An 18,917-nucleotide genomic window follows, 5' to 3' on the forward strand; every position below is an offset into this window, starting at 1 on the left:
GCAGCTGGGCATCAGGCCTTTGCCCTGACATGGAGAAAGGGAAGTCCCTCTTATTTCCCCCAGAGGGAATACATGCAGGCATATGCACCCTCATGGCATGTAAGACTTCAGATGGGGTCATGAGAATCAATGCCTCCAACTAACTTGCCTACTTGGTTCCTACAGCTGTAGAGCTCCACCTTCCTCACACCAACATTTTCTCCTTGTGACTGCCCAGAGACAAGAAAGTTTCCAGACAACTGGAAAGGGTTGCCTTCCTGGAGGTCTCTGATTGGAGAAGAGGCTTGGTAATGAGGACTTCCCATTGGTGGGTTCCAGTGCTGATGTTCTGTGACCTTCCCAAAAATCTTACACCTTCCCTCCCCTACCTTTCAGAATGACAGCACAAAAGCCATTGTAAACACCTGTCTCTACTTTACCCTAACCCACTTTCTTATTTCAAAGGGTAGGGGTTGGGGGCATAAGTTTGCATCAGGAAGCTAAGCCAGCAAACAACAAAATAACTTGAGTTTAAAAAGATCTTAACCCCAGGAATACCTCCCTGAGAAGGAGGAGAAGTGCTTTTATGGACTTCTTCAGAACTATGGTATTCAAAATGGAGTGCTACAGACAAACCAATGGGGTAAAGAAGTAAGATGCAGGCTGAGCATCTCTAATCTGAGAATCTTGTGTTGTGATGCTGTCTCAAGTGAGAAGATTCCACATTGGGCTTCATGTGACTGTGGCCATCAAAACAGGAGCACACTGCTACGGGCTCATGCCTGTAATGATAGCTGAGATATAAGGAAGTCTACAGTTCAGAGCCAGTGTAGGTAGAAAAGTCTCTGAGATTCTGATCCCCAATTAACCACAAAAATGTAGACATGGAGCTGTGTCTCAAGTAGTAGAGCACGAGCCTTGAGCAAAAAGCTCAAGGTAAGTGCTCAGTTCCTTAGATCAAGCCTCAGGTACAACACAAAAGGAAATGAAAACAAAAAACATCAAGGCAGAGGGGGGTTCCGGGAAGATGGCGGAGGAGAAGCTGGAATCTGAACAAGCTCTCACATAGAAAGCAGTTTTAGAGTTCCAGTGAACAGTCCTAAGCCAGAGAATCACACCAAGTGTGCCATCACAGGACAGAGAGTTAGACAAGAGAGGGGAAGCCAAGGAAAGAAGACACATCTGAGCGCTTGCCAGCTGCTGCCTCAGCGGCAGCGGCAGGGTCGCGGCGGAGACCACAGCCGGGACCATACCTGAGCGCTCACACAGAGAGTCCGGGACGAAGGAGCCAGACGCAGCGGGCGAGTGGATTCTACTAAACACCAGCAAGAACCGACAAGGAGCGGACATCTTCATCCTGCAGTTTGCAGACCAGAGACGACCCAGGATCCAAGACTTGGCGTGAGTAGAAGCTCGACGTCCTCACTCTTTCTCAGGGAGCAGAGGAGGGAAGGCCACCCCTCCCCCCTTAGCACCAGTGATCTCCATCTTGGATACCGACAAAGTTCGGAGGATCTGCCAGCTCCAACTCAGGCCATGGAATAAAACGAGTCATTTAGCAGGTCACAAGAACTTAATGGTGAAGTAACCTGCCAGACTCAGCTCCATCCAGGGAAAAGTCAACCAGCTCAGGCGCCAGCCATTGGAGTGCCTTGCCTCACTGGGTAACCAGAGCCAGAGGCTGCCCCTCCCTCTAGCAGCCTCCACAATCAATTGAAAAACAGAAACCCTAAGAATGGCTCCAGGCTGGGCTCTGTGAGTTTTTTCACAAAATAGCCCCAGGGAAAAGCTACTGATTGTTGAAAGGCCTAAACTCTACCCAGAAACTAGCCTCACCACTGCATCCCCCTCTTTTGTGATTCTCAAAGCAGATCACCCTCCCATTAAACTAACCTGGGAGGGGGATCTCAAAATCTTGGGTAAAGCAGAGCATTTTTCTGCCTGTTGGAACAAACTGACTTAAGAAACCAATCAAGCCACAGGACCTCAAGCTGACCAGAGACTCCAACAAGAGGCTGGTTACAGACAAAAGGGAGATACAGGATTCTTCCCAACCCTGCCCCCTCCAAAAAAATCAAAGAACTTTTTTTTTTTCTTCTTCTTCTTCTTTTCTTTTTTTTTTTTTGGTACCTTATATATATATATATATATATATATATATATATATATATATATATATATATATATATAAATTTTTTTCCTTTTTTAAAATTTTATTAATCTTTAATTTTTGCCTTTTTTGAAAAAATAATTGTTTTCCAGTAACTTTTTTTTCCTCTTATAATTTTTATTTTAGGAATACGTGAATGTGCATTTTCCTTTCTTTTCTTGTCTTCTTTCTCTTTTTTTTCTTTCTTAACTATCTTTTTGTTTTTTGTCTAGCTCTACTGAACTTCTGATCTTTTTTTCTCCCTTTCTTATCCCTCTCACCTTTTCCTCTCTTTTGATCTTCTTTATGTGACTTAACTCTTGTCCTGCACATCCTCAGATAAACCCGTACTTAACTAGTAGACCCTATCCCCCATTGCGTACACACTTAATCCACAAATTTATTACTCAATTCAAAACCTCTGAGACTTAAGTTCCTTAATAGCAGTACTACCTCTTTATACCGATATAATATTTTAAGCATTTTTTTGAGTTTTTCACTTCTCCTCTATGTCCCTTCCCTTCTGTTAATATACTCACATTCCTCTCTAAATAGATGGTTTTTTGATCTCCATAATAATATTAATTTTTACGTTTCTTTTTTTTTTCTGGTCTCTTTTCATTTCCCTTTCCCTTTCTTCTTTTTCTATCTCTCTCTACTTGCATCCTACCCAACCTATATCCTGCATTGGGATTAGGACATAGTTAACTCTCCCTGTGCCTCCCCACACCAATCTATTCCAATTTTTTACCCACATCTCTCCCTAACCCTAATAATTTCTGGTTTTCCAAATTCTTCTCTGCGGTTTGAAGCCCATTAACATATGTTGAATAGATGTATCTGTTGAACTAGATTGTATCTGTAGACTATTGACTGTAAAAATGCAAACGTTGGTTGATGGTTGCCTTAAGATAGTGTTCTAGTACAAAACTGGTGCTATTTTCATCTCAAATGGGCAGAGTAAGCCGGAAAAACACAAGAAAAATGGCAAATCTGGGTACCTCAATTCCCAATCTTGATAATGAGGGCTCAGAACAGATAATGAATAATCCAGAGGAGAGTTCCCAAATAGCTCTACAAACACTGCTGGCAAACATGATAAATGAGAAGTTTGACAACTTACAAACGACTCTGTATGAGCGTGATAGGGAGAGAGAGGAGGCATCCCAAAAATTTATACAGGAATATCATAAGCGTGAGGAAGCTACTCAAAAAATGATACAGGATTTGTGTGAACAAATTGAGAATACTCAAAGAGAAATGGAGGAATGGCATGAGCAGGCTGAGAACACTCAAAGAGAACTGCAGGAATCCCATGAATGGGAGGAAAGAGAACTGAAGGAATTCCATGAACGGGAAGAAGCTAATCAAAGAGTAATACAGGAATTGAGAGACCAGGTAGAGAATACACAAAGATCACTAAAGGCATTCATGGAATCCATTAACAAAGAGCTGAAGGAAGTCAGGAAGATCACAAAGGGAATGCTGAATGGAATCCAACAGAAGGAATGGGTGTCCAAAGAAACCATAACCAATCAACTAAGTGATTTGAGAACAAACACTGAACACCAAATTAAGGAAGTAAAGAAATTCATACAAGACCTAAAACAAAGCTTCGACAAAGAACTTGAAGCCAACAAAGCTGACCAATTAGAAGGAAAAGAGATTAAAAACAAAGTAGAGAGTCTTGACAGCAGGTTAGACCATGCAGAAGATCGAATCTCAGGGATTGAAGACAGCCTAGATATTATAGAGAAAGAACATACAACCATCCAAGACAAGTCAAAGAAATATGATAGATCTATTCAACACCTGGAAGACACCATCAGAAGGCCTAATCTAAATAATGGGTGTAGAGGAGCATCTAGAAACAGAAGTTAATGGTCTAGGAAATTTGTTTAACAGGATCCCAGCAGAGAACTTCCCAAACATACAAAAAGATAGGCCTATTCAGATACAAGAAGCTTTTAGAACCCCAAATAGACCAGACCAGAATAGGACATCATACCGTCACACTATAATCCACACAGGATCAACTCAGAACAAGGAAAAGATCCTTAAAGCTGTCAGGGAGAAAAGGGTAATCACCTATAAAGGGAAAGCAATTAGAATCACCTCAGATTTCTCAGCAGAGACAATCAAAGCAAGAAGAGCCTGGAATGATGTATGCCATGCCCTAAAAACAAACAACTATTAACCAAGAATACTGTACCCAGCTAAACTCTCCATCATAACTGAAGGCCAAATAAAAACCTTCCATGGCAAAGAAAAATTGAAACAATACATCTCCACCAAACCAGCCCTACAAAAGATTCTTAAAGATGTCCTACACATAGAAAACCAACAAGACCTCAATAAAGGCCAAAAAACTGCACCCTAACTGAGAATCCGAGAACCATAGGAAGAACCCAGTTTTCACAGCCCCCATGAAGGTGGATAACATGGCAGGAACTCCCAAATACCTCTCAGTCTTATCTCTTAATGTTAACGGACTGAACTCTCCAATTAAGCGACATAGACTGTCTAGTTGGATTAAAAAACAAGACCCTTCTTTCTGCTGCCTGCAGGAGTCACATCTTGCCCGTAAAAAAGAACACATTTTCAATGTTAAAGGCTGGAACAAAATCTACCAAGCAAAATGCCCCCATAAACAGGCGGGAGTTGCAATCCTAATATAAGATAAAATAGACTTCAAATTAAAATTCATGAGAAGAGATAAAGAAGGTCGCTACATACTAATTAAAGGATCTCTCCTTCAGGAGGATATTACAATTCAAAATATCTATTCGCCAAACAATGGAGCACCCAAATTTATCAAAGAAACACTACTTTCCCTCAAATCCCATATAGATCCAAAGACATTAATTGTTGGGGATTTTAACACACCACTCTCCCTACTAGGTAGATCAACTTGGCAAAAACTCAACAGAGAAACCGCAGATCTAAACAGCTGCATAGATCAACAAGACTTAACAGAAATCTACCAAACATTTCACCCAGCAGCATCAGAATACACGTTTTTCTCAGCAGCACATGGAACGTTTTCTAAAATAGACCATATTTTACGCCACAAAGCAAACTTGTCTAAATTCAGAAACATTGAAGTTATACCTTGCATCCTCTCTGACCACAATGGAATAAAATTAGAACTCTACACCAAAATCCACCAAAGAAAGTCCAGCATCACACGGAGGCTGAACAACAAACTGCTGAATCATGAGTGGGTCATGGAAGAGATTAGAAAGGAAATTCAAATGTTCATGCTATTCAACAAAAATGAACACACAAATTACCAGCTCCTCTGGGACACAGCAAAGGCAGTACTCAGAGGCAAGTTTATAGCTCTGAGCTCCTACATCAACAAATTGGAGAGATCTGAAACTAACAATTTAATGACACATCTAAACCTCCTTGAAAAAGAACAGCAAGATAAACCCCAATCCAGTAGATGGAAAGAAATAATCAAAATTAAATCAGAATTAAATGAATTAGAATCCAAAAAAACTGTAGAAAGAATCAACAAAACAAAGAGTTGGTTCTTCGAAAAACTTAACAAAATTGACAGACCCTTAGCAAATCTTATCAGAAAAAGAAGAGAACACACCCAAATTAATAAACTCAGAGATGAGAATGGAAACATCACCACGGAAACAACCAAGATTAAGAACATTATAAGGGAATACTTCTCAAAACTTTATGCTAATAAGTTTGAGAACTTGACAGAAATGGACCTTTTCCTAGCAAATATTGACATGCTAAAACTAAACCAAGATGAGTTAAACTATCTTAACAGGCCCATATCAAGCATTGAAATAGAAACAGCAATAAGAGATCTCCCAGTTAAGAAAAGTCCAGGACCAGATGGTTTTACAGCGGAATTTTACAAGGCCTTCAAAGCAGAGCTCACACCAATACTCCTCCAACTCTTCAATGAAATTGAAAGAGAAAGCTCACTACCCAACACATTCTATGAAGCCATCATAACCCTCATCCCAAAACCAGGCAGGGACTCATCAAAGAAAGAGAACTATAGACCCATTTCTTTGATGAACATTGATGCAAAACTTCTCAACAAAATTTTGGCCAATCGACTTCAACAACTCATCGAAAAAATCATACACCACGATCAAACAGGAATCATTTCAGCGATGCAAAGCTAGTTCAATATACGCAAATCAATTAATATTATTCATCACATCAACAGGAGCAAGAATAAGAACCACATGGTTATCTCAATAGATGCAGAAAAAGCATTCGACAAGATCCAACACCCCTTTATGATGAAGGTTTTGGAAAAATTAGGAATCCATGGAACATTCCTCAATACAATAAAGGCTATATATGACAAACCTACAGCCAGCATTATACTCAATGGTGAAAACTAAAGCCATTTTGTCTTAACTCAGGAACAAGACAAGGATGCCCACTCTCTCCACTTCTCTTCAATCTAGTAATAGAATGCCTAGCTACAGCAATAAGACAAGATGCAGACATAAAGGGGATCCAAATAGGGAAAGAAGAAATAAAACTCTCCCTCTTTGCAGATGACATGATCTTGTATTTAAAGAATCCCATAGACTCCACTCCCAAATTACTCAAGCTGATTCAAAACTTTGCAATGTAGCAGGTTATAAAATTAACCCCCCAAAATCAATGGCTTTTCTGTATGTCAACAAGGAGAAACGTGTGGCTGAAATTAGGAAAGCAACTCCATTTGTAATAGCCCCACAAAAAATAAAATACCTAGGAATTAACTTAACTAAAGAAGTGAGAGACCTCTATGATGAAAACTTTAAAATCTTAAAAAAGGAAATCAACACAGAACTTAAAAAATGGCAAAACCTCCCATGCTCCTGGATTGGCAAGATTAACATCGTGAAAATGGCAATACTTCCCAAGGCTATCTACAAATTCAACGCAATACCTATCAAAATTCCAACCTCATTCTTCAAGGAAATAGCAGAGGCAATCCAAAAATTCATATAGAACAATAAAAGACCCTGAATAGCAGAAACGCTCCTCAACGGAAAGAACACTGCTGGAGGAATATCAATACCAAATTTCAAACTCTACTATAAAGCCATAGTAATCAAAACAGCTTGGTATTGGCATAAGAACAGACCTCAGGACCAATGGAATAGAATTGAAAACCCAGAAATGAACCTACAGACCTATAGCCATCTGATCTTCGATAAGGAAGCTAAAACAATAGAAGGGAAGAAAGACAGCCTCTTCAGTAAATGGTGCTGGCAAAATTGGTTAACTACATGTAGAAAACTAAAGCTAGATCCTTATATATCACCCTGCACCAGAATCAACTCCAAATGGATCAAAGACCTTGAAGTCAAAGCAGATACTCTGAAAACATTACAGGATGGAATAGGAGAAACCCTAGGTCTCCTTGGCTCAGGTCGAAATTTTTTTTTTTTTAAGAAGACAACTTAATGTTTATTAAAATTGAGTATTCACAGTACTACTAAAGGCAGCTTTTAAATTGCTCAATATATACAATGAGGTATATGGAAAATGATGTAGGTACAGAAGGCTCTCTAATTCTGCAAATTCTTTTTGCTGTCTTTGGCAAATATATGTAAGAGATGTGCCTATCTTCAGACTCTGATTTGTTAGCACTATATAAATAATCCCCTTATTACGGTATTTGATGGGAAAGACAGTAGAGATAAACAGATAAAAACAATAATTATTTACATAGCCTTATTTAATGATTATTAATATCCCTAGTGAAAACATAGGACTTCTACCAGTTAAACAGCATTCTAGCAAGAACAAATACATCATCACACAGATACTGTTAAACGAAGATCCTCTTTGTACACCCAAATTCATGAACAGGCCTGGATGGCAGTACATATTGCTCATTTATTATGGATGGATTTCCCATTTTACAAACAAAGCTCTCATTGTGGTTTGAGAATATTTTTTGTATGTATTTTCTGACCCCACAGAAGGCCGAAATTTTTTGAATAGAGACCCGGAAACACAACAAATCAAAGAAAGGTTGGACAAATGGTATTGCATAAAGTTGCAGAGCTTCTGCAGGGCAAATGACATAGCTAGCAAGATCAATAGAAAGCCCACAGATTGGGAGAAGATCTTTACTAGCTATACAACGGACAAGGGTCTCGTATCTAAAATATACTTGGAACTCAAAAAATTAAATCCCCCAACAACAAATCCTCAAAGAAACAACTGCTCAATAAATAAGTGGGAGAAAGACTTAAAGAGAAACTTCTCTGAAGAAGAAGGAAGGATGGCCAAAAGACACATGAAGAAATGTTCAACATCCCTAGCCATAAAAGAAATGCAAATTCAAACAACATTCAGATATCACCTCACCCCAGTTAGAACGGCAAAAATCAAGAACTCTAACAACAACAGATGCTGTAGGGGATGTATACAGAAAGGAACCTTACTTCATTGTTGGTGGGAATGTAAACTTGTTCAACCACTTTGGAAAGCAGTATGGAGGTTCCTCAAAAGACTTCACATAGAACTCCCCTATGACCCAGCAATCCCACTTTTGGGCATTTACCCAAATGTTTACAAACAAGACCACACTAAAGCTACCAGCACAACAATATTTATTGCAGCATTATTTACCATAGCTAAGATATGGAACCAACCCAGATGCCCCTCAGTAGATGAATGGATCAAGAAAATGTGGTATATGTACACAATGGAATTCTATGCCTCCATCAGAAAGAATGACATTGCCCCATTTGTTAGGAAATGGAAAAACTTGGAAAAAATTATATTCAGTGAAGTAAGCCAGGCCCAAAGAAGCATAGGTCCCATGGTTTCCCTTATTTGCAATATCTAGTATATGTATGAGTCAAGCGGAAAAGTTCAAAAAAGTTGATGTTAGGCGAAATCAACACCTAGAGAACTAGTGAAATAATTTTTCTTTCTTGCGATTGTTTCTAACATATTTATAAGATGATTTCTTTGTTGCTTTGTATGTCCCTCCCTCTCGTTATAACCCCTCTTTTCACTATATTTTTTGTTGTTATAATTTGGGGTGTGGAAGGGAAAAAAGAAATTGTTTAAATAGGGATACAAGTGGACCCATTGCAACAATGAGATGTACAAGACCTTATGTCGAAAAATGAACTTTACAATATTGGTGGGGGGTTGGGATGGGGGGAAGGGAAATGGGAGGGCAGAGATGGTAAGGGGATACAAAGGAGGAGGTAACAATGCTTGATAAGAAATGTATTCATTACCTTGCTCATGTAATTGTAACCCCTCTGTATGGAATTTTCACAATGAAAAAACATTAATAATAACCAAAAATGAAACAATTACAGGATAAATTATTTTTGAGGCTCTGGCTTCCATTCTCAACATAAATAGAAAATGCAGGAAGTAGCACTGTGTCTCAAGTGGTACAGTTCTACTCTTGAGCTGAATTGCTCAGCGACTATGCCCAGGCCCAGAGTTCAAGTTGCATGACTAAAAAAAAAAAATGGAAAGAACCATTTCTTCCTTAGCCACAAACATAAGGGTGCTCTTTAAAGATTTTTGTAATTGAAAAATTCTCATTGTACAAATGAGTTAATGCAATTTCAAAAGGAAAGTCTAGAAAGTCAAGAAAAGCTCAATAATCAAATTCAAAATCTAGTTCTTACTTTTTAATGCAACAGTCTCTCTCATGTCTCTCATGGGTAGCTTCTATTGTAATTTACTTGGGAGTCCCAAGAGAATATAACTCAGTTTCAAATAACTCAAAGAACATCACTCCTGTTATATTACTAAGCTACATTACATCTGAGGCCTAGTGACCACATGAAATCACCAACTTTACTCGGGATGACTTCTGCCCTTGGGCAATAATAACTAGACTCCTTCACTGGTCTGAGACACCAAGATACTTCAAGAGACATAAGCCCCTCCTCTTATCAGACTTGCCAACCCAGAAAAACACCTGTTCTCAATATATGCTTAGCCATGAGTGGCTCACCCCTCTCATCTCTCAGCAATCTTCTCTTTTCCCTCAGAAAGATGAAAAGTAGTTCGAAAGTCTCTTCAACTCTTGTACAAAACATACCTATAGCATGAGATTCTCAGCATTGAGAAGGATGTCGTAACTACACCTGCCTTCATACTGCTGGTTCACCTTCTGAAACTTCTCAACCCTTTCTTCAATGATACTGCTGTCTGCTGTCTGTAGAACTGTTTTCCATCAGTACCAGCTATCCACACAGCTCCTTATAGTCTTCATTCAACAGGATCCATGAACTGAGTGTCTTCAATCTCCTCTTTTAGTTTTCTTTTTGTCGGTTGTGGGGCTGGAACTCTGACCCTGGGTACTGTCCTTCAATTCTTCAGTTCAAGGCTAGCGCTCTACCACTTGAGCCACAGTGCCAGTTTTTGGCTTTTTCTGTTTATGTGTCTGTGAGGAATTGAACCCTGGGACTCATGCATCTGAAGCAAGTACTATACCACTGAGCCACCTTCTGAGCCCCCTTCAATCTCCTCTTTGCTGATAGTCACCTGCATGGAAAAATGCAATTGGATATTTAAAATTGCCAACAAAAAGTGCCCTTCCCTCCAATTAATGGATTGTGAATTCAGTTTTGTTAGCATCTTGAAGGACTTACATCTTTTTCTTCCTCTTAGAAACCTAAGGTTTAGCATGATCAGATATACTTTTGCTGAAGTAACAAATTTAGGTGGCCAACAGATCCTTTACTCATTTCACATCTATTACTAGCAGGTTACATCAAACATAAACAAGAAAGGCTTAATAAATTAAGCACCACATAAAATTCTTCTGCAAATATTCTATCTGTTCCTGTGCCAACATCATGTCCTTCTCTGGAATATGTGGCTCAGGTTGGCCTTCATAGTTGGAAGTTCTTTCAAATGCAGAGTCCTGTGAACCAACGACTTCTCTAGTTCCTACATTTAAACACAAAAAAGAGGGTTTATTTTTTTTAAAACCTTCAATACAAGCTGCTGCTTTTCCCCACACCTAACCTAATCTTTGATTAAACTCAATGGGAGGGGCCCAGCCAAGGAGAGGGATCTTAGAAATGAGAAACAGCCTTAGTCTCCTGAAGACCTACCTAGGTGGTCAGCTTCAACCTGAGTTGCTCTCAAAACAACATTGATTTCTTCAACTCCCCTTATCATTGCCTCAAGTTCGTCTTTCATGTTTCTATAACTCACTGTTATTTAACATATAGCTCAACACTCCAACTTAGTGGATAGTGAAGTTAAATAATTACTTGAAATTTAATTATCTTATATTTATAAGGTTATACAAAGTGAAACCTCATTCTAAACTGAGAAATGCATTCTTGCTAAAGTAGTCATTGCATAATCATTTCTCTTCTACTGGAGTTATTGTTTGGCTTTTTATTTTTATTTTTATTTTTGTTGTCCATGAAGCTTGAACTTTGGGCCTGGCCCCTGTACCTGTGCTTCTTTGAGCTCAAGGCTAGCTCTCTATCACTTGAGCCATAGGGTCACTTCCACTTATTTTTGAGTAGCTTATTGAAGAGTCTCAAGAACCACTATCCTCAATTCTCAAGTTCCTGAGTAGTTAATATTACAGGCATGAGCCAAGCCACTAGCTCCTGCCTTGGGCTAACGTTCTAAATGAAATTGTGTAAGAAAAAAATTGTCTGTTAGTAAGGATCAGTAAAAAATTCCCTCTGACTTTGGAAACATTTTTTCTTGGTTTGTGTATTTTTCTTGCTGGTGGCAATCAAATTCAGAATTTCATGCAAACTAGGCATACTATCACTAGCCATACCTGGAGTTATTTTGTGTTCTATTTATTTTACTTTTGGAGGCTGATTCTAGGACTTGAACTCGGGGTCTGGGCACTGTCCCTAAGCATTTTTGCTTAAGGTTACTACTATGCCACTAAAGCTACAGCTGTATTTCCAACTTTTTGATTGTTAATTGGAGATAAGCCACATAGATTTTTCTCCCTTGGGTCAGCTTTGAACAAAGATTCTTAAACTTCAGCCTCTTGACTGGCTAGGATTATAGACTTGAGCCACTAGCATACACTTATGTCTTTAAAAAATATCCATTAGTAACAATAATAAATGACTTATTATTACTACAGGATCACACCTACAATGCTACCTACTTGAGAGGCTGAGATCTGTAGATCATGGTGTAAATACATCATGGTTAGACAATTCAAAGTTCATTAATTTTTGTATGTGCTGGCCCTAAGGATTGAGGGCTTCAATTCAAAGCTTGAGCACTATTTTTGAGCCATAGTACCACTTCCAGGTTTTTCATAGTAGTTTTTCAAAGTAGTTCATAGGACTACTGGACTTTTCTGCCCAGGCTGGCTTTGAACTGCCATTTGTATCCTCCTGAGTAGGATTTAACCAGAAAAGCCACACTGAAGGTGCATACATGCTCAAATGGTAAATGCTAACCTTGGCTGGAAAAAGTTAAGAGGATTCAAGCCCCAGTATTGGCACATATACACTTATATGAATGCATGTGCATACACACACACACACACACACACACACACACACACACACACACACACACACACAAAACAAAAAAAACAGACTCCTATACCAAGTACCCCAGGATGAAAAAAAGGTAAAAATAACAAATTATAAGATGGATGATTATTTTAAGTAGCTTCAATAGTTACTAACATGGCTATATTGTGGCTTAGGTGGTAGAATGCTTTCCTCCCATACACCAGTTCAATTCCCCATGTTGTTCAAACCAAACCAAACGAACATAAACACACCAAGAAGCATATCCTACAAAAGATATATAATACTATGTAACAAACATTAATTATTAAAAATAACTGAAAAACAGCTAAATACAGCTATGTCAAAATCATGCATGGGGGGCTGAGAAGGTGGCTCAGTGGTAGAGCGCTTGTCTTGCATGCTTGAGGCCCTGGGTTCGATTGCCCAGCACCACATAAACAAAAAGAAAAAAGCCAGAAGTAGCTCTGTGGCTCAAGTGGCAGAGCACTAGCCTTGAGCTGAAGAGCTGAGGGACAGTGCCCAGGCCCAGAGTTCAGGCCCCATGACCGGACCCAAAAAAAAATCATTCATGGGAATACTCAATATCTAAAGAATGTATTGTTTTCTATCAAATCAATCTATAAATTGAATGCAATTTTCTGAGAAGTCTTATCAGGACTTTTTATAGTTTCAGGCTGGATAGCTTAGGAAAAATGAGACCTGGAAAATGACATCTAGGAACTCTGATAGAAACAATACATTTAGAAACATACATGCACTATCTTCTTTGCTTCTAACTCAGGGTGCGTTCATCATCTTAAGGATAAGCATCTGTTCTATGGCAAAAATATATGCATTCTTTCCTGTAAGAAATACACTAAAGGGGCTGCGAAGGTGGCTCAGTGTTAGAGTGCTTGCCTTGCATGCATGAGGCCATGGGTTCGATTACTCAACACCACATAAGAAAAAAGAAAAAAGCCAGAAGTGGCGCTGGGGCTCAAGTGGTAGAACACTAGCCTTGAGCTGAAGATCTGAGGGACCGCGGCCAGGCCCAGAGTTCAGGCCCCATGACTGGACCCTCCCCCCGATAAAAAGAAATACACTAAAGACTGAATCACCAAATAACCAAGAACTCAGATGGTGTAACCCCAGAGTGATTAAGAGCAAAGATAAACACCTATATATATGGCTTTATGACAGGACTTGCTTTTATTATATAAATGCCCCTGATGTCAAAGAGCTCTTTGCGTCTACCGTTAAGAGCACTCACACTCTGAGTGTGCCTCTGTCTTTCTGTTTATCTGCTTATCTGTTTGTTTGCTTGCTAACTCAATAAAACATTGCCAAGTTTTCTTACCATGGTGACTACTCTGCAAATTTTTATTCTGTGACCAAGGACCCTAAGTCAAGAGTTCCTACTTATAGAGGGAAACTTCCCCAAACCTCACCTGGACCCAGTGACTGTTGTTCCTCAAAGTTATGAGTTGAGTTGCTGAGTGGTAGAGTGCTTGCCTTAAATGCAAGAGACTCGGTGTTTGGTCCCCACTAACAGAGGAGAGGAAGGATTTCTAAAGATCAAAAGACACAAAGAATATGAAAGAACAATTTTGGGGACACACCATAACTCAAAATGAGTAATCAAGACAATCTGGTATTACAGCTGAAGAAAAAGTATTACATAGGGTAGAGAACTGAGAACAAGCCTATGTAGAATCCTGAGATTTGACATTAGACTATTCAATAAATAGCTATTTGGAATAGCTAGCTATTTATATGGAATAAGATACAAAATAGACCTTAACTTAAAGCCATAGCAAACAATTCCTAAAAACAAAGGTAGAAAGCAACACTTAAAAGCTTTAAGAATGAAATAAGAGTGCATTTTAAGAATGGAGATTTTCCCCAAGGAAATGAATACAAAGGTAGGAAAATATCAATAAGTTTACATTACAGCAACACCTTGGTTGAGTAAGTAACATCAAAAAAAATATAAACATCCTCTCTTAAGACTGAAGACATTTAAATAGTATGTATTCAACAAAGGAACATTTCAATCAAGAAGATGACAGATAGGATACATGATATTGAATAAAATATCTGAGCATGCAATTCACAAGAAAAGGCATATGTGATGTGGCAAGATTTATGAAAAATATTCTGTCAGGAACAATAAAGAGATACCACACTTGTCAGACTAGGGAAAAGTTAAAAATATACTGGACAATACCAAATGATTGGAGAAGGATTATATAAGAATATATGTGGATATGGATACAAACTTTATCATTATGCAAACTGCATATAGAGGAGTAAAAGTTATCAAACACTACTGACTAAAATTCATGAAGAAAATGTTCATACATAATATGAAGGACATCACATTTAATATGCACTGTCATAAGTATTTGTGATGATTTTTAGTACACTGGAAAATTTTTCAAGGAAGAAAAAAGGGGGTAAGAAGCCTTAATAAGGACCCTCATTTGTGAAATAACTTCAAGTACCCCACTACTTACTAGTTCGTAATGTTTTCTTTTTTGTTTTGCAATTCAGTTCCCACAGGGCAAGGGCAGGAGAGGAACAGCTTCCTTTGAATTGGGGTCATCTGCAAATGGTACCTGCATCTAGGACAACACAAATCATGAAGCTAGAGGTTTGCAAGATTAAGAAAAACAGGCTAATGGCCATGACCTCTTTGTGGAAGGGGAAGCACTGGATGGGGTGAGCAACAGTATCCCCTGCTCAGGACTCATAATCCCAGTATATAGGCTATAGTTGGGAAGGGTGGTGGACATACTCCAAGCTCCAATGTGCCATCTCTTCTGCCCTCTAGAGCCCACCCTTAGTCCAACTGGCACCACATAGGCACAATCATGTGTCCACATTCCATGAATGGGTTCCCATAGAATGGCAGGGTGGGAGCAATCTTTACATGAAAATGGATATATCTCAGATGGTACTGTCTCTGAGGCTGACAAATCATGAATAAAGAGTTCCTTTACATGATCAAGAAGAGGTCCTCACTATGAAGTCACTGTACAAGGTAAACGACTAGTTAGGGAGGTAGCAACATACCCAGATCCAAGTTAATAACCCCAGGCTACAAAGGCATTACAGGGGTATGGACACAGGGCCTGGCCCAATATGCCCACAATCAGGGCTATCTGGCATCATGTATGTGCCCTCTTATGAAAGTGTGTACTGGGGCATAGGCCTATCAGAAGGGACCAGCAAGACAGTTGTCCACATGGTGAAGAGCAAGCTACCAGGCATGACCTCTCTTTAGCAGTAGTAAGCACTATTTAGGAAGGTAGGCAGCACCCCAAGTTCCAGGCGTATAAGCCCGACTCCACAGGCCTGTGAAAGGGATGTTTTATAGTCTCCAACCCCAGCCTTTTTCTCTTGGGTCCAAAAACACCTAGGACCTATCCAATTTAAAAATAGGTTAAGTGCTTTCATGGGAAAATGTGTATACACATGCACAAAATCCCTGACCCATGATTTCATTTTCACAGGACAGAGGAGGGAATGGAATCACTTTGAATTGAAGGCCTCCCAAGGCTACACTGAAATTAACCAGCTAAGGAAAAAGGACAAGCTATGGCTTCCCTTCTTCTGGATGCAATATATTGCACAACAAGGCCACTCTGGCACCACATTTGTGCCCTCCTGTGAATGTGTATACACACATGCACAACACATATCACAACTGGATTCCCACAGTTCCAACCGGGAGTGGAACCACTTACTGAGAAGGACATAGGCACATATAGCTGCACCTGGGCTGACTCATACCAGGAAGCCAGAGGTCCCAAAGTGAAGAAAAACTGGCCGCCTTGTATGGCTTCCCTGTAACCGGATAAGCCCTGGTTAGAAAGTGCAGCACCATGCCAAACTCCAGCCCTGTAATCCCAAGCAGCACAGGCCATACTCTGCAAGGGAGACATGAAAGATCTACTCTCTAAGCCTTTCTTCCCTTGGGCTGGCATCAGCACCCAAGTGGGAAAATCTTGCCACAGGTCCTTGTGTTCCACAAACTGGTGTATACACAAGCACAATGATATACTCACTCAACCCCACACAAATATTCAGTTACCACAAAGGGAGAGTGGTCCTATTTGCATAGAAACTAGGGCATCTGGAATGGCACTGTCACCTGGGCCTTCAGAGAAGGACCTGCAAGATGTTAGTCCAAGAGGGAAAGAACAGGGATTTGGGCATGCTCTCCCTGTAGGAGGAGGAGCACTGGTTGTGGAGGGTGGACGCATGCCCACTTCGAATCCCACAACCCTGGGCTATACAGGACACAGCTAAATAGCAAAACAGGACAACTTGTAGTCAAGGAATCTCCAAGTCTTCTTTCACTTGGGTACTATAATATATAGTACACAACCAGTCAAATCTGACACTATGTACATGCCTTAGTGTGAATGTGTGTACATACATGCACAACTGCTCACCAGTGATTTGGTTCCCACAGTGTGGCAGGAGAGGTCTAACATAAAATGAAATGGGGGGCATGTGGGATGGCATCTGTTGTGGCCTGGCACAGATCAGGAATTTAGATTTCCTTAAGGTAAACAAGAGGCTCTCAATCATGTATTCACTTTAGCAGGTGAAGCACTAGTTAGGGAATATGTTGGAAGCATCCCCTGCTCCAGACCAATAATCCTAGGATACACAGGCATATGCTGGGTAGGTATGTGGGGCCACTGGAGCACCGTGTATGTACATTACTTCAAATGTCTGCAAACCCTCTCACACTTGACTCTTTTGGCATAGAGGATGAGTAGGATGAACTTACTTCAAATCACATGTATCCAGGATGGCACCCCCAACTGGGCCCACAGGACCACGAAGAGATCATGAAGCTGAAGTTGAAGGAGTCCTTGGGTATGACTGCCCTGTTAAGAGGTGAAACACTGGTTGAGAAGGGTATCAGCATCTGCAGCTCCAAGCCCATAACCTCAGCCTACACAAGTCATAGCCTGGGAGGCATGAAAAACCATGCCTCGAATGAACATTAGATGCTACATGAATGAGAAAATTTCCATCCATCATAATCACAGCCATATAATGTATATTATCTAACTATTTGAAGTAGGTGGAACATGGGTTTTTCTTGTAATTTTCAAAAATATAAAAATTAAGATCTTTTTTGTTTTTGGTTTGTTTCTTTTTTTCTTTTGTTTTATCTTGTTTTGTTTTGTTTTTGTGCCTGTCTTGGCACTTCAAATCAAGATCAAAGTGCTGTTCCAAAACCTCTTTGTGCTGAAGGTTAGCCCTGTACAACTTGAGCCACAGCAGTATTTCCAGCCTTCTCTGAGTAGTTTGTTGGAGATAAGAGTCTCATGAACTTTTCTGCCATGGCTGGCTTCAAACCACAATCCTCATTTCACAGCCTCCTCACTAATTAGAATTACAGGCCTCATGGATAGTTTTTTAAAACAGTTGTACAATGTATCAATTGGTTTTTACAATGCCTCTTAGACTTTGTCATCGACTCTTCTAATCTATAAAAACCCCACCCATCCCCTTTCTTTCCTAGTTCCATTTAGACATATGTGCATTGAATCTTATGTTGTATTTTCCAAGCCATCTACTCCCTATTCCTTTGCCTCTTTCCATGTCTCCTTTAACACCTACCCAAGGACAAGATAAGCTTCATCTTTTTACTGTTCGCATATGATATTGTTACATCAGAGAGGTTACAACATACAATTGAGTCATTATGTCGAAAATGAACTTTAAAACTTTGGTGCAGAGGGGGCTCGCAGGGGAGGATTAGGGGGGGTGGGGGAGGATGGGAAGGGATGGGAAGGGGACAAAAAGAAGGAGCCTAAAATGCTTGATAAGAAATGTACTCATTATCTTGCCCATGTAATTGTAACCCCTCTGTACAATACTTTCACAAAAAAAATTAATACAACATAAAATTTTACTGCTTTCTGTACTATATAGTCTGAACTCATATATAATTAATGGTCATGTGTTTTACTTTTTTCAAATTTCATGTTCATATTTTAGATCTAATATTACATATGAAAGGTTTTACACTCAATTTCTCTTTCTGAGTCTTTCAACATCCCTTGCACATGACCATGCATGTGTGTGTATGTGTATGTGTGTGTGTGTGTGTGTGTGTGTGCGCACACACACACACACATGCTAGTTCAGGTTGACAAATGCAGAGCCTTATTCACTTTTTGCTTTTTTCCTCAAGGCTAGTACTTTACCACTTAAACTACAAATTACTTCCTGCATTTTGATGGGTACTTAGAGATAATTTTCCTTAGTAACTG

General features: G+C 39.6%; 2 long non-coding RNA genes across 3 annotated transcripts in view; both read right to left on the minus strand.

The window, feature by feature from the left end:
* Window positions 1-10,426, minus strand: part of LOC138813395 (uncharacterized) — a 31,379-nt gene extending 20,953 nt beyond the window's left edge. The window contains exon 1 of the long non-coding RNA XR_011367770.1: window positions 10,197-10,426. This is a non-coding gene — a long non-coding RNA (uncharacterized lncRNA). The remainder of the gene's footprint in view (window positions 1-10,196) is intronic.
* Window positions 10,427-10,546: 120 nt separating this feature from the next.
* Window positions 10,547-15,515, minus strand: LOC138813396 (uncharacterized). Of its 2 annotated transcripts, none has more exons than XR_011367771.1 (3): window positions 15,132-15,515; window positions 10,750-11,050; window positions 10,547-10,642 (listed from the first exon to the last, which is right to left on the minus strand). It is a non-coding gene; the product is annotated as an uncharacterized lncRNA (long non-coding RNA). The 2 variants fall into 2 exon arrangements; XR_011367772.1 differs by lacking the exon at window positions 15,132-15,515 and adding an exon at window positions 14,064-14,097.
* Between the last annotated feature and the right edge of the window lie 3,402 nt (window positions 15,516-18,917).

The sequence above is a fragment of the Dipodomys merriami genome, unplaced genomic scaffold, assembly GCF_024711535.1.
Source record: "Dipodomys merriami isolate MVZ:Mamm:240054 unplaced genomic scaffold, mDipMer1.0.p SCAF_596, whole genome shotgun sequence".
NCBI classification, from domain to species: domain Eukaryota; kingdom Metazoa; phylum Chordata; class Mammalia; order Rodentia; family Heteromyidae; genus Dipodomys; species Dipodomys merriami.